The sequence below is a fragment of the Falco naumanni genome, chromosome 4, assembly GCF_017639655.2.
Source record: "Falco naumanni isolate bFalNau1 chromosome 4, bFalNau1.pat, whole genome shotgun sequence".
NCBI classification, from domain to species: domain Eukaryota; kingdom Metazoa; phylum Chordata; class Aves; order Falconiformes; family Falconidae; genus Falco; species Falco naumanni.
Window position 1 is genome coordinate 68,912,593 of NC_054057.1, and position 25,693 is coordinate 68,938,285.

General features: G+C 45.8%; 1 protein-coding gene across 7 annotated transcripts in view; it reads right to left on the bottom strand.

Moving 5' to 3' along the window:
* GNG7 (G protein subunit gamma 7) overlaps nt 1–25,669 on the bottom strand; it is a 79,292-nt gene extending 53,623 nt beyond the window's left edge. For 2 of the 7 annotated variants that reach the window (XM_040590745.1, XM_040590746.1), the window contains exons 1-3: nt 25,553–25,669; nt 9,853–9,928; nt 790–868 (exon numbers count right to left, since the gene is read on the bottom strand). The gene's annotated coding sequence lies outside the window, so the exon portion shown is untranslated. Of the gene's footprint in view, nt 1–789; nt 869–9,852; nt 9,929–24,050; nt 24,125–25,492; nt 25,515–25,552 lie in introns of those variants that run through there. The other 5 variants (XM_040590750.1, XM_040590747.1, XM_040590749.1 and 2 more) reach the window with 5 other exon arrangements.
* Nucleotides 25,670–25,693: the final 24 nt, after the last annotated feature.

Sequence of the window (25,693 nt, forward strand, 5' to 3'; positions counted from 1 at the left end):
GGAACCGACCATTTAATAATTTTAATGGAATACAAGGTGATTTGAAAGAGCTGTCCTCAGCAGAATGGGCAAAAATCATTATGGTTGTCGCATACATCCAGAAAGTAGCAGCTTCAGTGGGATCAATGTGAAACCAATGAGAGAAAACAGCCCAGGACAAGTGAGACAAGCACCTGAAATCACGCATTGAATCTCCTGCCTCTACCCTTGACCATCCTGCTTAGAGGGCAGGGAGAAGACGGGACATTTGCAGCATCTAATATTGCAGCACAGAGCAAAAACGCTATTACATGGAAAGAAAAAGCCATCATTTGCAGTATCTCCTGTTCGTGTGCTACTGGTTAACACGTACATACGTTCCAGCAAAGGCTAGATAAAAAAGGAAACTGAACTTCATCATCCAGCTACAGCAGTTAAAGCCTGCTGCTTCCCTTGGCTTCCAGCAAGAACAAAAGCTCCCACACACACCTCACGCCTTCTGACTAAGAGGGACATGTCTTCTTTGGAATCTATAGATCTTCTTCCCTAATTAAGGAGGTGGATTACTGTTACATAATGTCGCTCCACGTGGGCAACGAGTAATCACCAGCCTTTGTCTCAGACTGGCAGGAGCATGAAGAATCGGATCAGAACACCATCTCCGAATAGCTAATGTAGCTGGGCAGCCACCACTGAGGTGTTATCTGGCTGTGGCATTTTCCCACTGCAGCAGGTAAAACTTAATCAGTAGAAGGTAAATTAATAATGAAACGATACTGTTAGTTTCACAAGGGTCAAGTTCTCGCTCACCTTCTTACTGCAGTGGAGCAGTTTTGGCTACTGTCTTGTAGGGTGCACTGGCTGCCGCGGATCCCAGTTATGACTCCTTCTGGAAGGGAAACAAGAATTTAGGAGATCCGTCACTGATACACTAAACAGACAGCGCATTATTAATGAAGTTATAATTTGGAATAATCTATTTTACTCCACTGACTGCAATGCTATCATAGCAATATTTACTTCAATAATTGGTGTAATGAGGAAGACACTGCCTTTACTGCAGTTGTCTTGTTTTATTGGTAGCAGTTTCCTATATCAAAAGAATTCCACGTCTCAGTTACGTTTTGAAATTAACATTGATTTCTTCAATTTTTATAGCGTTTCCAAACACATCTTTTTTTTTTGTTGCATGCAACAGACACACACTGAAGGTGAGCCCAATTTCATTTGTTTTTATAAATAACACACATGACCTGGAGGTCACGCTGTGTATTTCAGACACTGAATCCAAACGTGTGGCATCTGAAATCGGAGATAACTAAGGCTTCAACTACTGGATGAGAGTTCACTTAAATATTCTACTCTAGATTTCACTGCAAACTACTGGACTACAGACAACAGATACTGAGCTTAAGTCCCTTGTGGTGGGAGAGGTATCTGCACCTTTGTATTTTGGGGGGGGAACACTGCAGAGCAGTGTTTTAGCAAAGAAGCCAGCAGAGTCCTCGGCTAACACAACCTACTGGCAAGTTTAGTTTTCAAGTAACAAGCACCAAACAAAATGATCTAGGAACAGGCTGGCCTTAAAGCATTAAAAACACCCTGAGAAAAACAAGGTTGTGTTTTGCTTTCTTATATACTGGGATGCTTCCCTGCTACACCGCGGTACAGGGCTCTGCAGGACGTCCTCCTTCCTGCTTACCAGTAAAATATTGCTCAACCCTCCTCCGGTCAGCCCAACTTACCACACTGAAGTCAAAGCTGTTGCGAGCGAGACCTAGGGATTAATTCCAAGAATCCATCTGATCTGAAATCCAACCCTGCTTGTTTTCTCCACTTAACTGTCTGAACACAAACAATTTTTTTTAAGGAGTAAAACCCACGTCATTTACTCTCCACTGGGTTTTAGGCCACAGCTTGCCTTGCCCCTTTCACCTCTATCTTCTTCTTCAGATTTCAGTAAATCAAAGGGTAAGGAATAAACAATCATTTTAAAATCAATATTTAATTTTATTTTTTAATTTTTTTTTTTTTTTACAATAACAATTCTCACAAATACCATATTCCAAACGAGATTGTGAAATGCCAGGTACCCGCACAAATATGAAGGTGAGGGCAAGAGAAAAAGCCTTACTATGAAACAGAAGAACCTGTGCGAGGTTAGGAGACAAAGAGACTGAAAAGAAGCATGGGGTGAAAGCATAAGGGGCAAAAGTGTATGGGGTGAAAGTGCATTCAGACAGAGAGCAAACGGTACCAGGTTTGCCATCAGCCTCTGAACAGCTCCAAGCCCATCACCATGGACCCATCCCTCCAGGATCAGCACGCCACTTGCTGATCTCACGTTCCCCCTGCTCCTGCGAAGCTTTGCACAGCATCGGCCGCACACTCCCCCCCAGGCAGCCCCCGGCCCCGCAGGACTTTAGCTGCACCCGGGGAGAGCAGGTGGAGAGGAGCCTGCGCCCTCCTCCTGGCCCGAAATAGCAGATGCCAAAGCTGGGGCCTTGCTCATTGCGATCATTCCTGCTTAAGCAGCACAGGCCTGCCTGATCCCCGTTCTGAATTCGGTAATAAACCCAAAGGGACTGAAATTCAGGGGAATTTGCCAACCAAGTGAGCGCAGCCCTCCCAAAATATAGTACGGAAGATAAAGGAGCATGCACAGGACTGCGGAGTTGAAAAACAGCACCTGTGAAGTCCTGCAGGCAAGAAAAGCCACCAAGAACATGGGAGGCGTCCTCAGGAGCAGCACTTTCTGGGACCCCCTTGCTCTGCCTCCAAGGAGGCATTCGTTGCCATCACAAGGAGCTGCAGCTCAAGTTAATGAGCCTCCACAGAAAGGGGGTGCGATGAGCAGGCTGGAGGAATTTCAGCCCTCAGTAAGTCCATATGCTCTTCAGCCCTCTCCATACAGGATGGTGTGCCTTTTATAAGGGAAATAAATTAAGCTTACTTTCCCAATATCCTGCTAATTGCTAAAAGAAACGAACTTGCCTCCATAAATCACAGGCTGTACTGAGCCAGCCTTCAGCTGCAACCCTCACTCCACTGCCTCCCAGCTCTTCTAGCTATACGTGATTTCATACCATGAAAAAATAATTACGGCTTCTAAATTGCAAACAGATTTAAATAGCAAGCAGCTTGGCCCCGTGAAGTATGTGCAGTTGTTTAAGTGTCTCTGGTGTTCTGTAAGAGCTGATAAATGCCAAGCTGCTACAGGAATCAGCCACCACCCCCAAGCTGCAGGAGAGAGCTCAACACCTCATTCAAAGACAAGCCACCTAAAATCAAATCTACCTTTTGACTAAATGAAGCCTTGAAGCTGTAACTAAAGTGAAAACCTGACAGGACAACACACACATTCTTTATTTTCATTTGTACTGTTCTTCCTTTAACTTTCTCAACGCACCTGTCTTCTTGATGGCTCTTTCCTTCATTTTAAGAGCAACACAGGGACTTCTGGACTGCCAATTTTAAAGTCAGTCACCATTTTAAGAGCCGTTCAGGTTTTCTGCAGGCATTACCATTTGAAGGCTATTCCAGAACCACAGCAGGAGCCTCTGCAAGCTGAAGGCAGAGCTGAAGCAGCTCCCCTGCAGCACGTGGGAATAACACCACCATGAACACCACCCTCCCTGTGACATACCTACATTTGACAAGGGTATTTAACACCTCATCATCCCAGACAGTCCATCTCTGCAGTACTGGTTCGTGGCCTCTGCAAAGTTAAGTTGGGCAGGAGACGTGCCTGTACACAGGCCCTGTGCTAGAAGGCTACCTGTTAGGCTGCAATCAAACTCTGCGTGAGCCAGCACTGCTGCTTCCTGCTTGGGCTTCTCCCTGCTCCCCCCTCCTCCTGTTCTCAATCAACGCCAGCTTCGCAGAGACCCCAGACCATGTCCCTTTAACATCTGTGGCACTTCTCCTGCACAGACTTTTGATCTGGCAGCTAGTACACGAGGAACAGTTTGCAGCAGAGGAAAAAACAACCCAACAACTTTCCAGACGAACACAATACCATCTTTGGCTTTCCGCAGAAATGAGCCTTTTGTTTATAGGCTTGCAGAATCTGACTCCAGGGGCTGGTCTGTTCTTGCTCAGAGGGAAAACAAGCCTGACCTCAGCGTGCTGGAATAAACTCTGCCCCCTCCTTCCTTCCACGCTTCTCCCAGTGCAAAGGTAAAGAACATGATATCCAGCAGCATGACCAAGCTCACTGAGCGGTGTGACCGCACACACTCTTGTTTACTGACATCAAAAACAAGACCCGGAGCCAAGGAGGTAAACTAACTGGACATGCTCCTGGCTACCATTCATCAGGCACTTCCCAGCTGGCAAAAGGTCTTCAGTAAATCAGCTGGACTGCGGTACATTAAGTACAACGGTCACTATTTTGCACATACCTCTCTGTGCATGGATGGCCACACTCACAGCAGACACTCCCCTATCTCCCACTTGTACCGTTTCCTACACGGTCGATAAGCGGGCTGCCATTTCCTCCAGGCGGATATTGCACGCCAGCACTTGCTGGCAACAAAACCTGAACAAAGATCCTAAGAGCTGTCATGCGAGACTCAGAGGGGCTCTACCATTCTCATTAGAAGCAGCTACTCGCTATGGGAACCCCTTGCTGTACTTGGACCTTCTCAACCTATGCCCTGTTTACAATGTGGGCCAGAACCCCTTGCTCAAGCCCGCTCTGCAAACACACAACACAAGTACCAGCAGTTTAAGAGATACCTCGAAGTGGGTGTGGGCAGCAAGGAGGGGAATTCCTTTCCGAACTAACTGGAAGCAGCAACAGTTGGTAATGCAAAGCATCTCCCAGGGCCGGAGCCTGCAGCTGCCAACGTTCCCTCAAAGTCAGGGCAAGGCTCGAAGGAAGCCAGATCATCCATTCCAGCCCACCAAAAAACCCATGGTGCCAGGAACTCTGTGGGAGGCAGCCTCTGCAGAAGAGCCTTTCCACGAGGATCTTCCAGCTCACCGGCAGGAGGAACTTGCTATACTTCCCTCGGACGCTTCAAGATCCGGCAGATCTCGTGGGCAGGCAGCCAATGCTATCAGCTATTCCAACTGCGATTAATAAAAAGTTCTATGAAAAGATTAGAGCGAGCTTAAGAACACAAGAGTCAAAGACTCATCCTTCTTAGTAAGTGACTGCCGATTGTGCTACTAGTCCTTAAGATTTTTAAAGAATGTTTCAATATGTAAAAAAGCACAAAAATCAAAGGCGCTGCATTCATACGGTGAACAAGACACCAACCCTACCACCTCTGCAAACGAAGGTTGATGTGCAATGTTCCTGACAAACTGACTTGGGGTTTTAAAGCAAGAACTAGAAAAAAAATAATGCATTTGCATAGGCTGTAAAGACTAACTCCAACCTGCGGTCTGCTTATTTTGCTACCAAAGATTCTGAGTGCTGCAGAGCCATGCATTTTAAAAAACCCCAGAGCCAGTCAGCACACTATTTGTGCAGAACAGCCTCTCTGCTAAGAGCAGCGTGGCACGGCCTGCTGCAGGGAGCAGGGCTGGTGTGGAGCTCTGGCCTCCCTGGCCCAGGGGATGATGAAACCTTGTTCAGCACATGGAGTAACACAGAACAGCTCACAGAAAATGAAGCTGTCGAACAGCAAAAGGCTCCTTTTAAAATGCCTGATGGATCCCTAAGCAAGGAACTTGGGAACTGTTACATTCCGTACCACAGGGCTAAATTAAAGCATTACCAACAGATAACGAACTGACACAGAGATGCATCAGCACGAGACCGTGATTCACAACAGTGCTGTAATTATGAGGAAACGACCTGCTGTGCAGCATGGCTCTTCTTCTCACTGAGGGCAAGCAGGGCACAGTGCCACACCAGAAGTTCAGGTTCCCCCAGTGCCGACACGTTAGTGGAGTTGAAGGGAGAGAAATGGATTACTGAAGGTGAAGTTGCTCAGATCACACTCAAAGTTAAATAACCTTAATGGAATAACTAACACCAGGTTTATTTCTCCTACTTAGCACTCTAATAATAGGCAAAAGATCTTGGTCCAGAGGTAGAATTTGTCAAGTCTCTAAAAATATATACCTACAAATCATTATCAAACAATTGCCTCTGGACAACCAATGCAAAATATCCACAGTAAAGGGAGAGCTTGTAAAGTTTAACTTTTCCCCATTAGTTCCTCCAAGGGATGAACAGATTCTTTTTTTCCTTGTCCACAGAACTCCTGCCATTTTCCAGCACACAGCCCAGGATTTTTGCTAAGTAACAGCTGCCACAGCCAGTGCACATTTGCTTTTGGAAGCAAATCGCTAATTGTGAAGTTGCTAGGAAGTCTGTTCTGGCAACTTGCTCTGGAACATTTTTTAAGTCCTAAAAAGGGAAGACTTGGAGGAAAGGCAAGCAAAAAGGGCCCTCCCTATGTCCTGCAGTGCTTCACACCTCAAGGGATTTATGCCTCAAGCTCGAAAGCTGCAGAAACCACTTGACAAGACCCATTCTACTACACCTGTCACTTTCAAGTCCCTCCAAAGGCAAAGTCTGACTGCAGCTGCTCCTGTGAAGCTCAGCTCCTTCGTGGTCTTCGAGCAGAGCACCGGGAAGCACTGCTGGCAGCTGTGCTGCAGGAGGACCCAGAGCAGCCCCACACCCCAGCTTCACGCACAAAGGCATCTATGCATGAGCAGTTTCACAGGGGGTGCAACTCTAGACCACACAGCCCTGTAAAAGAGTAATTCATAACTGAAGCTGAAGTGTGAAATGCCTTAAACACTCATTGATCTAAGGAAAAGGCGCAGAGGTGAACAAGGATGGCTAGCACAGAGCAGTGTGGTACACAAGCATTTACCTACCCAGCCGTCTCACAGCAAGCGGAGAGGTCTGTTGAGCAGCCTGGGGTATTCAGAAGGACAGTTCCTACCCAATCATGCATTCCTACTCAGGCTTTGTTTTTCCTCTGAGCAAAAGAGGAAAAAGTTTAAAATAAACCTTGCAGACAGCAGCATTCCATTTGCAAGAGTTCATTCTTTAAAGAAACGGGACAAACTAATTCCTCAGTAAATATTTGGGGTTACAGCTCTACTTAGCAGTATCTTGTTAAACACTTCCAAGGCTTTAGAGAGCCAGTAATACACTCAGGACAGCAGTCCATGGAAATAACAGGACTTATTTCAGCAGTAACAAAGCTATTTTTAAAAATTTTACTTATGGGATGCCAATTTCCTGAAGCTGTTTGGAAAATTAAATTTAAAAATGTACAAACACTAATGGAACAAAAATGTGCTATAGCAACAGCCCTCTTTTGCTAGGAGATACACTAGATATGTTTCTGGACTTTCCAATTTGCCTTGATCCAAAAAATCACCTTTTCCTCCTTTTAGAGGACAGATTTAAGAATAGCAACAACAACAAAAAAAAAAAATCTGTGTGTCTGCAGCAAAAAATGTTCATAAAGAAAGTTTATTCCTAAGAAAAAAAAATCTTCCCATTTTAGCAAATGCCTCCAGCTGTTATAAACAGATCAAACCAGTGACAATACGCTTCTTTACTCTAGGGATGCTTAGGTTTAATATAATTAGATTAGCTCAATGCCTCTGCCAGGCAAGTAAGCAATACAAGGAGTTCTTTTATGTCACTGACAACCTCCTAAAAATTGGAGGAATTTTAGAATGTACACCAACTTAACAACTGCTTGAAACAGGAAGAGGAGGTGAAAGAGTATCCAGCTGAAGCAGTATGGGAGAATTCATTACACTGTAAATACCAGGGTGAAACACAGATGGGATGCTGAGGTTTATAATTCTTAAAGTGCCATTATAAAAGTGAGCAGGCATTTGCTTTTAAATATTATGACAAGCAGCTGAACGGCGTAAAGTATAGCTATTTTCATAGGCTGCACCGACAACTCAGGAACTGTTCCAGTAAAACAAATACTAAACACCAACAGGCTGTTGACTTCAAATCACTAAAAACATACCACAAAAACCAGAATGACAAACTAGCATTGCTTCCAAGCTAGAAATAAAGCACTCCCCAGGGAGGGGATCCTTCCCCCTTTCCTACCAGATGGGTGAAGTTCACCTCATTCTACCATGACAGAAAACGAGATGGGAAAGAAAAACGTCTCAGGGAAGGATTCAGAAGCAAGGTTAATAGTTTTGTCTTAAATGTGGATTTTACTCCTGGGATAAGTTTTTATCTCAAAGCAACTTTAGAGGTTATTTCAATGTGCTTTCATGTCATACAAATGCCCTATCTTCTAGGGGCTATCAAGCAATTTTATAGTCAATTAGTAAAAAACCTAAATGCCTTAATGAACCCTATGAAACAGGGCGCTCTTGATATATTACTGATTACTAGGCCAGGGCAACATCATATCTGCAAGATCTAAGTCACCAATAAAGGTGCCTTCATGTAACTTTAGGCGCTGGGAAGTACTGAGAGGATTAAAAACTGCTTCCTAAAAAACAGATAGGTGCTGTGAGAGTCCTGACTGGCAGCAGAGAACTGCTGGTTTTTCACCACACAGAGCTGAAGGCTCACAAATAGCTCCTGAAAACAGAAGCCAAACTCAGCAGCAACAGCGTGTTCACAGGCCCTGCTGCAGAAACAGCTTAAAAAGGAAAAAAAGCACACTGGGCTGGGGAGAGATGCATGCTTCCATACTTCAATAAAAATCAGCCTCTTTAGTGAACAAAGATTTGCTTTTGAGATGGAGGCTGGCATAAACATTTCCTGTTTGGTGCCCTAAGGCAAAATATTACAATATAACAACCTACATTAGTTTTCCTTATTTTGTTTTTCTCCCCAGTCCCTTATGTTTTGAATTAAGTCTTCAGTTGACTCTGACTCATAACAAAGCTCTATGCTGATCCCACGTACACCATTCCCCTCTTGGAGGAGACACCAAGTGCAAAAAGTAGGGCAAAATGACGCAAGCGGGACAGACGGGGCTATTTTTTAGGAAAGTGAGGCAAGAGGAAGTGCTGCTGTAACCCTGACAGTCTGGGGAAAGGACCGACAGTCACATGATGATATACAGCTCCTAATACATTTGCTAATGGGCGTGCCAGTCAATTACTCATTTCAAATTGTTTTAAGGACTTGTGCTCTCAGCGTTGTGGAGCCTAATGCTGTTTCTCAGATGAGGAGCAGCAGCACATGGCTGGCAGCTGATGCTGTGGGGCCCAGCGGCCAGGGACACACTGCCCTCTCTTGGAGACATCAGCCCCAGAGGGAAGGATGCTGAAGACCAACAACATGCTGTTGGCATTACCTAAAAACCAATTTCTGGCCAAGAGGCAAGTCAGAGGCAACAAGTAACTCTGCTAATGCTCCCCTGCCCGATACATTGCTTTGAGGAAGGAAGGATGAATGCCTTTTGGAAGAGCTGCTCTTAAGGTAGGTCAGTTTTGACTAATAACCTTGAAGGTACCTTTGTATCATCCTATCAAAACTTCAGTCTTTTCACCTGGAATTGTATAGCAGATAATGCATGGCACAATTGAGTCTACCCCAGAGAATATTCTAAATATTCAGAGAATATTTAGAACCCCGGAGAACATCCAGAGAGCAGTAATACTGTGGTATGGAAACAGTCATTGCCTAAAAAGAATGTAATTCAGAAAACTATTCCAGCTTAAGGGCAACAGCTACATATTAGCTTTCCATGTGACCTCGGGGCAATTTTAGACATTTAACACCTTACCTTGGCCAAACCGTCCCTAAGTGGACACTAAGCACGTTGCTATTGCATTCACACTACTCACCTCGTAAGATATCCCTGGTTTGGGGAGTCAAGGATACAAAGATGGGGAAAATTAACAGAGGCAGGAGAGATCGGCTGGACCACTTTGCTGTGTACTGCTGCATAAACGTACCTGGTCAGAGAGTGTTCACACTCGCTTCAGCACAAAGGCAGACGCGCTCTTTGACTTGAAAAAAAGGACAGCTCTCCTAAAAAAGGAAATAGAGAGAGTTTTCAGCAATTAAAACATTCCTGCAGGGAATGCCTGCTACTCTGAACATCAAGCTTTGATCCAACCAGCTGAAGCACCTCACACCTCTTTTTTTTTTTCTCCTTTTCTCCATTTAATGAAGGCAGACGTAGCAGCCATATGGCTGCAAAGACCCTTTTTACACTGACACATCCAGGCACTATTTTCTCCCTGCTTGAAACCAGGCTAGACTTGGCCATTACAGGACTATTTAATATCACACAATAAGTATGAGGGACACGTCACATGGATTCAATGATTAGCAGCTTTGCAGCTATGATGGGTCAGCCAGCTTTGAAGCTGAACTCCTGCCACAGAGGCAGAGCACCTGCCTGCGCTCAGTGCAATTTCATATCTGAGTCTGAAGATGGCTCCATCGGCACAAGAGATGCCATCGACTCATGCCTCCCTATGCACAAGAAAAAAAATAGCATTAGGCACACAAAGAATGAAGAAATATTCAGAATGCTTAGTCAGCCATCAATCACATGGTATTTGTCATACGCTGACAACGATGCTGTGAAGGCAAGGAAGCAGTCACATACATGCATTATATCTTTCTAAAGATGTAAGACTGCAATACAGAAGCTACAACAAAAGAAACTAGAGAAAAATAGCCTGAGCAACTCATGGAAGTCAAAGAGAAAAAGAATGACAAAGACAAATTTAACTAAAGGTAGGGAAGAGGAAGATATAGCTGCAGCATTTCATTTTTTGTTCCTCCCCACAATGATCAAATGAAAAAGCCCACACACTTAAATTAAGTACAAGTTACAGGGGAGCTGGAAATACAGTCATTCAGAATCACTATTTAGGTTAGGAAAATTGCTGCATTACATTTGTCAAGTGGCAGATAATGAAATCTGCACAAGGAAATTCAGAATTTGGACCCATCATGCAAGAACCAGATGGAAACCAAGGACATTGCAGGTACGGGCTTACCAAGCTGGACCTAGGGAGATCTGGCCCCATAAACATCACCCAGCATCACATCAGTGACAATACAGGGACACAGAAGTGACTGTGCAAAGGTCCCAACACTTTCCCCCCTAGGTCCTCACTGCAGCTACAGCCATAAAGCTACCCACACACACACAGCCCAACAAGTTTTACACCTCAACAGGTTTTTGGGGTTGTCTGGGGTTTTTTTTGTGTATGTTTGTAGTCTGTCTTTTTTTAAACACAACAGAAAAACCAGAACCTGGGCTAGGCCTGTGCCCAGGACCCAGTTACAGAGCTGTGATTTACTAATAACCCTTTCTTCAGGAACCTTCATGCTGTTGAATTTATACCTTTGAAAACACCTCTAATAAAACCCTGGCTCCACCAACGTCAGGCAAGATTTGTCATTGACTTAAGGGTAAATATCCTAGTCACATTTATGTTTACATTGCATTGTGTCCAAAGCTCCAGATATGACCTTAGTATTTAATTCAGGATGACAGGCTGTCACCTCAGCACTTCTAACAGCCAGCCAACCCCTGCAAAGAGAAAGCTACTGAGACCCCTTCAAGGCCTGACCCTAGATGAAACCCCCTCTGGCTATGAGAAAAGAAACACCCAATCCACGCTACAACGTTTAACGGAAGAAAGCACACAGGGAGTAGAGAACATAAACATTATTTTTGGTAAAGCTTGTGCAAGCTTAGGTTTCCTTTAAAGTATGATAAAAGCAATCAGGTAACTAGGCTGGTGCTGCAAGAGGCCACAGGGCAATAACGGAGCTGCTGCTGGTGCTCAGCCTGTTTTCATGGCAACAGCACTGAAACAGATGCTACAAGTTCTGCGAGGGCAAGAAGCTGCATAGCTTGTTTCTAGCGGGAAATGTTTAATGTCTAATCATTAACAGTAAAAAACACCCTAGATAAAAGTCAGCTAGTAATAGACCAAAGCAATGATGCATTTCAAGTCAGCAGAGTCATTACAGTCACCAGGAAGCGCAGGATGTTTGCTTGTTCCTGTTATGGCTCTACCGTGTTTCCCCTGCAGAGGGGACAGCTTCACAGGAAACAATATAAATTAGAATTAGAAATAGTCATCTATTTGTTCTTCAAACCCCTCTCATCCAAACAGCAAGAGCGTTCACTCCAGCACGCTGAAGGCAGCAAGATCAGACATGCTCACACACATCAGGGTCTTCTAAGCTGCTGCTGCTGTTCAAGATGAGAAGCAGCAGTGGCAGCACTGTGAGCTTGCTTGCCACAAGGACTGCAGTTCCATAGCCTGAAAGGTGCAAACTTAAAATGTGTCAGCCTCATTGCTTGCCTGGTACTGCTGTGAGGGTGAACCAACGGCCATGTGCACTTGTAGGACCCTGTTCCGTGATAAAGCAGCACAGCTGGGAGTTCCGTAAGAGCCCAAGATACACACACAGGTGTATAAACTGCCTGCTGCCTGTGCAGCACATCTGCCCTGTGGAAGAGATGCCAGATGTCCCATGTCACATGCCTGGATGGTGCTGGGCAGGCTCTAGGCACAGTCACAGCATGGGTACCACACAGCCCAGTTGTGCATCAGCTCCAGTCTCCTACCTGCAGCTTCTGAGCATCATCAGCTGCTACGGCTCCAACCCAGCTGTCAGACAGACATGGGCACTGCTAAGATGACATGCAAAACGTCAGGTCCTCTTACCCCTCCAAGATATACGCTGCATTAAGACACCCACTAGACTCACGCCAGTCCAGCCCACGAGGCATCAATATCTACCAGCCTGCATATTGGAACAGAGAGGCATTTGTTCCCTTTTGTATCAACCCTACTCTCTGGGCTAAAATCCAGAGACAACTGCTGAGAGCAAAACCCCTCAGCTGCTGAGCAGGCACAAGGTTCCCAGACCCTCTCTTCCACATGTCTCCATCCAGAAGGGGTGTCCACCTTGAGCACCCTCCCAAGAGAGCCTCTGAAGCTGCAGCTGTAAACGAGCACAGGAGAGGCTGCTCCAGCTGGAGCCCAATGATAGAACCCGTGAAATAAAACAGAACCAAGCCAGACTGTTTTAAGTTGATATAAATTGTTCTTTTTCTTAACTACCAGAGGTATGTAGACTCCATGGATGAGCATAGAGAAAGCCTGTAACAGAAGTGCCATCTGCATCACCCGCATTAAACCTTTCCTCTTGCGTATCTTTATAGCTTCAACCCCTACCAAAAAAAAAATTTGTTAATATAGACCTAGTGTTCAAAGACAGGTTCTAAACAAATTTAAATGTAATAAAAATGGCCAAAAGACTATGAAAAAGGCAGCAGCACACCAACAACCATATCTGTGTTTGCTTCCTGAAGCTAAAACATCACTCTGTCCATCACACCGTAACCCCAGGCCTCACACCCAGCTGCAAGCACAGTGTGCGCTCTGCCAGAAGATGCCCCCGCAGAACCAAGCATCATCCACGGGCCTTGCAGGACTCCCTGTCTTCCCACAAACGCAAGGACAAAAGCCGATATGACATGGCATGGCACCACCCCTGCCCAGCTGAGCCGCAGCAATGGATGACACCACGGTAATGCTTTCAACATACAGCTTCACGCTCTGAAATACTAAGAAAAAATACTTAGGATTACTAAGACAGCACCACAAAACAAAACCTATCTTCACTGGGTTTTAAGAGCAGCTTTCTTCATCTCAACCCCTGTATTTACAGTAAAACTATTCACATAACGCTATGCTGTGCTTGAGAGCATCACAGAAATAAGCCATTTTTAGAAATCATATTTAGATAGGGGTATCTGAATAACACTTTGCCCTTCTTCAGTATCTTTTATCAAAAGCTTCTTAAGCAGCAATAGTTTGGTTCCCTACTAATCTGGCGCTGAGAAAAAAAACATCTCAACTGCCTCATTGTAATCATGTTGACGCTCCTAAAAATCTGCAATCAGAGACTTGGGAAGCTCTCAAAATCCGTTGTCCCAGAGACAGCAGATCACCACTGCTTTGCCTCTGTACGCACCAGGAACATCACCCCCTTCGCCCACAAGCCACAACCATACAGACAGCATCCCTGCAAGCCTGCTGAGTGTGCTGCAAGTGGCTGCCCAGCCACGGGGAGTGACAAAGATCATCTGAACCTGCACCCTCCACCATGGACCAACTTTGGCAGGAGCTCAGAGTGAAGCTCCTTCCACCACTGAAACACCGAGAACGGTCCACAGCACACAGAAGACGCCAGCAGGAGCCCACAGCATGCCAGGAGCCACGCTGACATGTGGCAATGTCATTTCAACTCTCCTCTCAGCACCTCCGTACGGTTGCATGGTCATCCTCATTCAGACAGCTAACGAAGTCTGAATGGCACGAACAAACCTCCTAAGATGGGAGCAGCAGCCACTATTGGTAGAAAACCAAAAAAGCCTTCAAATGCTACAAAAAGCCCACTCCTAATGAGATCTGTTTCAGTATCAAATAAGCCAGGAAAGCAGACTAATAATATTTATAGAAATGGATTAGAGCTGAATCTTCTGTAAATCTGGTCATGCAAAGAAACAAGCAAATTCACATTCACAGAGAAGTCCTTGCCAGCTCTGGGTGCAAGGGTGAAAAGAGGTCACAAATTTATGAGCTCTCACTTATGAACGCATTCTTTTCTAGCACATTTATACAGCTCGCAAAACCTTGAAAAGAGCACTTAGCGACAAGTCTGCCAGCAAGCTCTCTGCTCACTGAATTCTTTATCATGCTCATTTCCTACAGTCTAACAGAAACACACGCAGGCACTAGGGACAAGTATCAGATCATGTAACAGGTTCACCTGCTCCTTAACTTTCGACTCCAACAAGCAGTTCCACAACAACCCTTTAAATTAGGATGCTAATAAGGATAACGGTGTTATCCTGGAAGGAAGGTATAAGAAGCAAAAGCACTGTCCGCTTTTATCATCCTCTTTTTCTTAGACAAAATTAAACACTGCTAAGTGAAAATATCTTTTTACTGTGATGATCTCACTTAAGCTTGGTCTACACAGCTATGTAGGCCCCAGGATAAAGTGCCTACTATGTGAAAATGTAAAACAAAAAGTTTTAAGAATGCCACAATTCATGAATGCCCAGTGCTCCCAGCACTCTTAAGAGGAAATGCTCCTCATCAGATGCAACCTGCAAGCAAGCTGAAGAACACTGAGCAGAAAAAATACAGATGATGTGGACAAAAGCCTCTCAAATACTGTTATAAGATTAAGTGGAAAGTGTCCAAGACCATCCTTCTTCCCACCCAGCCATTTTATTTTATTTTTAATCAGCATAAGGCTACAGGTTAAGCCAGCAGGCCCCTCGTTTCTTGGGTTTGAAGGACTGGGAATTTACAGTGCAATACCATTCACAGCAAGCAAGCAGCCAACAAGAGAAAGATGGAGAGAAATGCAGAGCCAACACAAAGCCCTTTCACAGTAATTAAAAAAAGTACTGCATTTGATTAACTTTTACCTTGTATGCACTTAAAAAATTCAAGTAGCATTTGGACAACTTCTCAAACAAAAGCCAGCCACATTGCTTTGCCTGGCAGTCCAAAACCTGATCACGGGCACTAGCACTTGGGTTAGCTCGATACAATCAGTCCCCGCAGGAATTGGAACCCGTAATTACAGCATATCACAGCAGCCTGCACATGGAAAATATGAAGGAGGAAGGCTTTATTTATGCAGGGGACAACAGTTTCAAGGATGACATGATTAAATCAAGGAAAAATGGTTAAGTGCAGAAAGCTAGCAGATTCAGGAAGCTCTTCAAAGAAAAACAGCTGCACCAGAGACTCCTTGCCTTCTCAAGCTGCAGGAAAAACGCCTGCGCATGGGAGAACTTTGAACCTGAAATGCCTCAGGAGCACCCACCATGATTCTCACAGCTCAAAATTCTGGAAGGCACTGAACTTTATTACCTCCAGCAGTGGCAACCCTCCTGCCAGCCTGCAGCCCCACCCCTTGGCTCCGGGGGCTAATGAATTTCCTACACCACTAGCAGTTAGCTTTGTTAAGCCTCAAACAAGATTTCCTGCCCCTCCAACTTTCCCCAAGTGCTCTTCCTGACCCTGGAGACATTCGCATCTTCCCCAGGCCAGCAGAAGTTTCCTCGGAAAATTAGGGAGCAGCCCAGTTTTTAATCAGGGTGGTTTGCCTGCAGACAGATTGTATTTCACCTAGAGAGTAACAGCACGCACAGTTACTAGCCAAACAACCTCTCCCAGCTGTTATTTACTGAAGAGAGTAGGAAGTGGTTACTCTCTCAAGCTACAGCTAAACCACAGCACCTTTTCAATTATTTTTTTTCTTAATGCAGTATAAGGGAGTGCAGTAACGGTGCACCAAAGAAATGCACACAATACATCTCCTCTGTTAGTTGACAACCCTCTTCTATTTCGGGAATGCTCATCTGCAGGTGGAATTGGATTTATATTCCCATGACTGACAACACAACTCACTCTACTCTGCTCCATCCTGGCCTATGGCAGCTGCTGCTATTTTGAGCACTATGCCTCTCCAGTGCTGCTGAACAGTATTATTCCAAAGGTGAGAACTATTTCCAGATAACACGAGAACAGCACTTTTCACACTTAAAAAAAACACCCCAAACCATGGATTTTTACAAAGTTTTGCAAGAACTCTCTCCAGCAAAGCCAGGGTCTACTTGCTTTAATGGGCTTTTCTTATATAAAACCCACGGAGTCACTGACGCAATTAAAATGAAATTAAAGTCACTGCCCTGTAGCCCACTCGCTGCCCTGCTGGAATAGGCAAAATATTCTTACCTTGGCTATCACAAAGATATTCTTCACCAGCAAGCAGGAAAGCATCTATTCCCTCTATCCTGACAAGGACCTTGCCTTCTGGCAACAGATTGGCAACGTAGTCCTGCAGCAGTCACAGCTACGGCCAGTCTATGCTGGAATTGTCCCCAGAAATGTCCATAAACCAAAAGAAGCAGAAAAATGTGATGCAATTGAGTCAATCTCATACGTACCCCTAACAAAAATGTTAAATCTAGAGCATATAATTTTAATTTTCACACAGAGGTACCACAAATACTTTTCACAAATATGCACCAGAAGAGCAGGTTGGTTTTAGACTACTTAAGCAACGTAAGAGTTAACTGCTCCTTAGGAGCCTCTAGAAAGTGTCAACCTAGATCCCAGGAAAGAAAAGCTGAGGGTGGGATAACAAGGCAAAGAACGTTAACCATCTAATTAGCAATCAGAGAAAGAAGATTTCTGTGATCTGTCAGAGGCACTGACTTCTTTAAGCTTAATATTGACCCGTGCAAGCACTACAGTTCAGCTAGAGCTGTTCTCGGTCGCTCACCCCAAGGTCCCCAACACAGAGAGCCTCTAATTGCTACAGCCAGCTCTGCGAGATGAAGGGCTATGCCGGACCATCTACCAGAAGGTCTGAAATCAGAGCAGTTCAGCTTCTTCCCTGCCCAAGCTGAAAGGCTGCCCACCACGGCTCTCGTGATCCAGCTCCCACCACAATTAGCCACAAAAGCTGCATCAGGTCAGCAATTGTTTCAGCCTTCAGAAGCTCGTGTCTTCCACAATGCCTGTAATGAACAATGCCTGGACAAATTAAATTCTAGTCAAGTCGTCACCAGCTGCAGCTCATATGCACACGATTTTTTAACTAACATTCTGAAGCAAGCCCTTCCTTGTCCTCCATAAGCTGAATTGCTTGTGCCCCACAGGGCTGTTAGAAAATAATTACTTCTCTAAACCCACAGGCGACTCTTCCAAAGTAGGTGTGCCCCATGACTAGTATCTGGCAACCAACCAGTTCCATCTGCATTGGTATGCTGCGAGCACAGAGCTACTGCTGTCACTTCCAACAGCTCCTGTTAGATCTGTACTAACAAATGTGAAATCCTTTTTTTCACCCCAGTGTCCTACGTTAAAAATGCTGCCTGTATTTCTGTCGAAGTCTTTACAAAGCCTTTCTGCTATTTATCACAGGCACTAATAGATCAGTCTTCAACGCAAATGCCGTCAGCTCGACAAGTTTCTACAAGGGACCACAGCGCCATATATCTGAGTGCTGACAAATGAATTTGGCAGTGCACCTCTGCAGTGTAAATCAGCAGAAAACATGAGATTTTGTTGCCTTTTCCAGAAATATATTTGCAGCAAGACCATTTAGAATGCAGGGTGGGATTTACGCTTTAAAGAATAGTCTGCAGACTCACCAACATGGAATTGGAGAAACCCACCCGTTGCTCCTGCAGCTCTTCCTGGGGACACGCTTTCTATAGCTCGCTTCCCACCACAACCAGCATTACGGCACCAGGAAACATGAATTCATTCAAATGAGCAGGGAACGCACAGTACAGCCTGAAGCAGCTCTTTCAGATTGATGCTGGAGCGCTAGGAGCCAAACTCAACTTAGTAAGAACAGGCTGCAGGAGAAACTTGAGAGACAAAAAGAGATCTGTGTTCACCTGAATGTTTCTTTGAATTATGAGTCTGAGTATGTTTGAATTATCACACTGGTTCCCAAAAGGCTGGCATACTGCATAAACCCACCTCAAATTAAACACACCTGATCCAAACTGACAGCACTTCCAAGTCTACTTGTGGACAAGATACCCATATTCTGAAAAACAAAGGGTTCTGGAAACCATTTGTAGGCAAAGCAGCACGGGGTTTTAAATAGGAAGAGAAAGACATGATAAGAGGTTAGTCTATATCCAAGTAGTTTTACATTTCTCTTTGAGAGCTTTTCTTACAGTCACAATCAACTGAGAATGATCTCCAGGTCCCATTAGTAACAAAAAAACCAGTGTATCAATGTGCTAACCAGGACCTAACTGCACCCAACTCAAGACAGCGACTAGAGCCCAAGGTGAAGGGTCCTCTTCATTTACACATTTCCCATGTTCCTTCTTTACCAACAAACACTCAAGAAACCAGCAAAATTAAGCTCAGCGATTCCCTGACCACATGGGAAAATACAGTTTAAAGACCATCAACACTTGCAGTTTAGTCTCTAAACTTCATTCCTTCTTCAGTCTTACAGGACACCAACCCACTCTCAACTGCTAGCTAATATTTCCTTGCTTCAGTACCTTCTTCTCATCCTTCCTTGCTTTTCAAAACGGATACCTTCCAAAACCTCATATAAAGAACGTGACTTACTGCATATTTATTTCCTCATTTCTCAGCTGCAGTTCCGGTACTTCAGCAGAAAACATGCTGGTACCAGGAGGCATGTTCTGCTTCCATTTACTAGCTTTAACAAGAACTTTGCAAAAAAATGATTTTATATCCTTCCAGATGATCGTCACCACTTTTATTTCGAGATTTACCAGTCGGTATCTTACAAGGATGGAAGGCAATGGGTCAAGATCAACAGCGTAATTCCATACACGATCCAATGACAGGAATGATGACAACATTTAACTGGGATTAGCTGCAATTAAACCTGCCTGACACCAGCATAACACAAGCTTTCTGACAGATGCCACCGCAGGCACTTATGATGCTTGTGGCTTCCAGGAAAAACAGTTTCCCAACACATTGCCCAAGACACAACCAGCATGATGCTCCTTGAAAACACCACCAGATCCTTTTGATCATTGGAAGTGCCTTACCTGGATCCACCTGCTTGGACACCCAGCACCACTGCAGACACACGCTTCAATCCCACACCAGCCAGAACAGTATCCACTGCTAAAATTACACTTAACGACACGATTCCAAAGTTTGAGAAATAGGACCTTTTTGCTTCTGTCTGAACTAAGGAACTTTCTTTAAAAAAAGGAAAAGAAAAAGAGCCCCTCAGGCCTCTCCCCCGCCCGCCCCAGTAGAAAAATTGCATAGTAGCATTAAATTCACAACATTTGTGTTTGGGAATTCATAGCAAGTAACTGAAAAGAGAAGTTGTGATACGTCATGATTTATTGAGCATAAACACTGATCCTTTGCCAGCAAAAAAAAAAAATAAGTTACCCTTAGACTGGAGGAAATGAGAATAACCATGACTACAGCAGGAGTAACCTCCTAAAAGCAGTTTCTGCAGTACATCTACAGAGAAATTCTTCTGTAGTTTCACAACTGCAGCAGAAAAAAGTGAAGACAAGCTGCAAAGGGTTAAAATGCACGAGAAACATTTAGACCTCAAGCATTTTTCTAATAGCAGAAGAGGCAGAAATGGACAAAAAGCCTTCAGGGCTGAAAAAACTCCAAATTATTCTATATATTTAAAAATAGATTTATTTTTTTCTGAAAGGGATAAGTTGGGGGGGGGAAAAAAAAGCTTTGGGAGAACATTAGCAGAACATCAGTCTCACTTGCTGGCTGCTCCCTGGAGCTATGAGAGGAGGCTGTTGTCTCCAGGCTGCCACCTGAGCAGGAGGAGGAACATCTTTCCACCACCCCAGGCCCACAGTCCTGAAGCTGGCTTCAGGCCAGATGAGACTTTGCTACTCATACGTTCACATTAGAAGTGAGGTATTTTTAAAATTGTTCTCACACGGTCCGTTTTCTAGCTTTTTTCCCCACTTTCTGTAGAGTGAAAATAAAACAAAGCAGGAGTTACTGAGGTTTCTCAGCTTTTACAGCTTCTTAAAAGTCCATCAATAAAACGTATCTTTAACTGCAAATTCAGAAACGTTTTCAGTTATACAGAACCAACCCAGGCTGGAGCACTTTAACATTTTTTTCTGTTAGAAGGAAGGGGGAAAAACATACAATAAATTACAAAAAAGCATAATCTTTAACTAAATTTCCTGTTTTGTGTCCCAGCATTAACAGTGTGCCCAAATTTCCTTTTTCTTTTTTTTTTTTCCTCTTAGCGTCACAGCCAATCCCTACCCACCCATTTAACAAAAAACTAATTCAAAACTACTGGAGATTTCAGGCATGTTCAAGTTTGAAATATAAGCCGAATCCATAATTCATTCCCAAGAAAAATCCAGCTCCTTCATCCCTTAAAACAAAGATTAAACGTACTTCAGCTGAAGAACCACTCCCCTCACGCAACCACCGCTTGTGCTGAACACCATCAGTATCGAGAATTAACTGTGGATCACCACATTCAGCCTTTCCAAACAAATTTGTTGTCATGATCACTTTTAGTCAGTTTTTACATTCGTCGCTGTTCTGGTATTTTGGAGAAGCAGTCCCAGGAAGGACAAAAGCAGTACAACTGTGCAATACAAGGAATATTTTAAAGTGTTTATCGAAGTGATGGGTTCGCTGGAGAGAAAATTTATGGATGAGAAATTTGAGACTGTTGTGAGCAACTTTCACTTTCAGAAAGAGTGTTTAAAATGAAAACGTGGTTGTGTTGCACAATGGTCTGTTTGTTCTGGTATTTTAATAAAAGGCCTTTTAGCAGAATGAAGCAGAAGCAAGAAGATGATAACAGGGGATGCTTATACGTGACAGGAGTAAAATCTGTGTGGCTGGAGCAAATGCCGAGGGATGGAGCGGAGTCATCTGAAGCAAACTGCCCATCACTTACACACAAGACCAGCAAAAGCAGATGCCTCTAGCTGGTACCCAAAAGCAAGGTCTGGCTCTTCCAGTTCTCTGTACTCTGTAAATTCCAGCAATTTATTTTTAAATACAAACTAAGTGGGTAAATCTAAGACAAATTAATGTTAAAAAAAAAAATATCTCCAGCTTTGCTGGTTTGTCCTTACTGCGATGGTGATCAGACCACACAGCCGGAGGGAACTGGATTTACATTTTCTTCTAGTTTTGTTCCCTTCCCAATTTCATTTCTTCTGACAGTCTGCACATCAAGCTAGCAACCCCCAAGAGAGAAAGGTAACCTATCCCATTATCTGGCAACAGGTGAGAAGAACGAACAGACACACACCATCCAGAGAAGTCAGAGATGCTACAACTGAGAAATTCTGAAACTTGCTACACGCACAGGATGCCACTGAAAGATTTCTGGTCAGTGGCTAAACCAAGTAAGTAATTTGAGTGACATCTAAGGATTTATAGAGAGCTTTCCACCTCCAAGTTCAGCTGTTAGACCTTTGCATCTCAATTCTTTTGACTTCCCGTAATGATAGCGAAACCAATACTGGAACTACCAGCCCACCCAAGCAAGCCGGTGCCGTAGCCACGGCCGGTACCCTACTTCAGACCATACCCACTACTAAGTTGGCAGAGATACAATGTTTTACAAAACCCTTTTTTTTCTTGCTCTACCCTCCCTCTGCAAGAACCCCCAAACAATTACAAACTTTTACCCTGTTTTTTTATGCAGCCATCATTTTTGGGTCATCCACCCACCGCCTTTCTACAGCACAGCAGGATTGCCATCCCTCTTGCCAGCTTCACTGCTACCCACAGCGTTGGGAAGAGCAGTTTGGAAACTCCTGCGAGTTCAGAGCTGTGTTGGGGTCTACAAACCTAAGACAACCGAACTATCCCATCTTTCCAACCCAAGCTAATCCTCACAGACGAAAGGGGAAGAAGCTGATTTTTTTAAGCAACAGCTGAAGTTCTGCCATTCACCAACTCCTCCCAAAGACGTCAAATAAACCTTCCCCCAGCCGCTGGCGAGTGGACAAGCGGCTACTTCGAGCCCTACACAAAACAGACCATTCTAAGGACATTAATTAGTTAGGCACTGGCACTCAGCCAGCCCCACGGCTCCGCAGACTAACTGCTGCACTAACAGGACAACTTCTGGCAGGGAGAGCCATGATTGCCCATCACTGACAGCAACAACTTCTACTGCCTTACTTGCACGTAAGGAAGTGGAGAGTGGCAGTTACCAGCAACAAAAATCAGCACTTTCCGAAGGACAAAGTGTCTAGTTCCTCTGGAGCCAACTCCAGGGACAAGCAGGACTGCAGGTCCAGGTGCCAGGCACTCACCTCGTTACACTAACTAACTTCAGGGCATAACAACCTCCCAGTGCACGAGGTAGGGCAGAGCAGTTATCTCCATTTCACAGATAAGGAAATAAAGCAGGAAGGCAAAAGTTGGGCCAGCCACAGGGGAAGTGTGATGAGCAGAGGACAAACCTATGTCTCCCGAGTCACATGCTCCTCTCCCGACCACTGAATTATTCTTCTTGCCTGTTTGAACCAAGAGAAGCCAGTCTCCTGGTGTGTCACCATTCCCCCTACCTTCAAAGAGGGATAATGCCTTCCTAAGATAGCTCTCAATGTCAAAAAACATTAATTACATTAAGTAACACCAGTTAAATACTATATCCGGGGATAAGACAGATATAGAAGAAAAACTGGTAGGTATGTTGAAATGTGCCTTCTGTGTAAATCATTAAAATCCACAACAATACTCCAGCCACACAAAAGAGCTATTCCCATTTGTTTCACAGCTACAGATGGCAGAAGAAAACCTCTCAGACAATAAACTCTGTTTAAACATATTGATCCAGCTTTTTTGGTGCTTTTTCCCCCATACTGGCTATAACCAGAATATGATAAATGGTGCTACATAGTCACAGAGCTCCTGTGCATTTGCACTACGATCATGCAGCTGACTTGGAACCCCAAACCATCAGCGATCAGCTCATCTGCCTGCACGCAACGTGATGTCCCACACCACAGAAAGACAAAGAAATGCAAAACCTCCAAAGGATGAAGGTCTGACTTCAGTGCTACCTGCCTGAGAAGCAAGTAGTCTCTGAAAAGCAGTGTGTTAAGACAACCAACCAATTACCTAAAAGGCCTCAAGTTTACTTACAAACTCAGGCTAAATATCAAGTTACTGACTTCTGTGGTCTACCACAAGCCAGCTTTTCTCCTGGTAGCGATCACTGCAGTTGTACTTGTCCGGGTCAGTTTTCCAAGAAGCCCACAGCTATAAACAAACCTGAAGGTTGACACTTTTCTCCAAAAAAACAAAACCCACCCAAACCCACAAAATACAATTCAGCACCTTAAAAGCCACAATAACTTCTTGCCTCACTTACACGCTGTAACAAAGAACGTATCTTAGAGCAGAATGCAGCTCTATCACAATCCATTTGGCTTTTATTTAAGGCCACACCTGATGGTGATGGCCCAGTAAAGAAGAAAGTCCCAATCACCTGCTCCAGCACTATTGAAGAAAACGAGCTGCAGAGAGCAGGTACCCAGCTCCCGAACCAGGCACCGTGACACCTTCCAGCCCCTGCTTACCTACACAGTGCACGCTTCCCTTCCTTAGCCTCCTAAAGGACACCCACTAGTATCTGGCCTTGCATTCCACACCTCTACGTGGAAACAAGAAGAAGGAGACACGTTTCTCTCTTTGTCTGTGGCACCCACTTACCTCCTTTACTTCGCTCTACCTCAATAACATGGAAAATCAAGATACTGCAGCTATCCCTCCTTTATATAACCCATGCACTACAATTCACTAATGCCTCCAGAGTACTGCCCAGAACGGGCAGGCTACCATTACTATCCTCCACCATCCGTCAACTCCTCCAGCTATTTTCCCCTTCTTTCCACAACCTCTCTATACCAACCCAGCATTAACTCACACACAGAAAAAAACAAGCGGATTGGGTGATATTAGACCTTCTGACAAGCCTCCTGACCTCATTTTATACCCTGAAAGAGGGTCTAGACCCGTTCCCCATTAAGTCACCCAACAGCCAAAGCAAGCTGGCGCTGAACTGTCTCTCTCATCAGTAATGACTGCCCCTCTCACCTCATCCACCCAGAAGCCCGAGATGCCCCTCACCATCCCAGCGGCAGCCACACACCCCACTGCCCCCCACCTCCGTCACCACAGCCCCTTCTACCCATCACCCCACTGCTGCAGTTCACCCAAAGACCTCAGGGCGCCCCACCGCAGCACAGCCCCTCTCTGCGCCCACCCCCAACCCCCCCAATACCACCTCCCCACACTGGTCCTCACACGGGAATTATACCCCCCAGCCCACCCATGTCTGATCCCCACCAGACACCCTCTCAGCTGCTCACCCCTATCCTTCACCCCTCTACCACAAGCTTCAGCACCCCCAGGGCCCCTTAACCCCCAGCCCAGCCCACCCCCCTGCCTACAGCCTCCCCCTCTGACCTGCCCAGGGGCTCCCCTTCACCCCAGGACACCCACACCCTGATGACCCCGGCACTCCAGCCCAGATCACCCCTCACACTCCCCCCCGGGTTTCCCAGCACCCCAAGCCCTCCCCCTGCGGGGCCAGCACCCTCCCTGGCCCCCCGGACCCCCCACCTGCCCAGGGACCCCTCGGGGCCAGCCCCAAATCCTCAAGGCTCCAGCACACCCCCAACCCCCCCACCCTAGCACCTCCGACCCCAGCCCCCCTGTAGCCCCCAGCCCCTGCCCTGGGACCTCCCCCCCCGGCTCCACCTACAGCCCCAAGACCCCCCCCAGCCCCTCAGGACCCTCACCCCAAGCCCCATCGCCCCCCCAAGCCCCCCCGCCCCTCTCGCCCTGCCCGGGGCTCCCTCAGCACCCCCACCGAGCCGCCCCAGCCGCGCCTGGCCCAGCCCCGCCAGCCCCCCCAGGCCCCGCCGTCCGGGCCGCAGCGGGCCGCGAGGGGCCCCGGGCAGGGCCGGACCGGACCCGGCCGGGGGCTCCAGCAGGCCGGGGCCTGCGCCGGCCGTACCCTCCCGCTCGCCGACGGCCGCTCCCCGCCCCAGTCCCCGCGGCGCGGGCGGCTCCTCACCGGTCTCGGCGGGGCCGGGGCACCGAGGGGCGGAGGAGCGGAGCCACCGCCTCAGACACCAGCGCCGCCGCGCAACGCACCCTGCTGCCCAGCCCGGCCGGGCGCGGGCAGGGCTAGCCCCGCCCCGCCGCCTGACTAGCA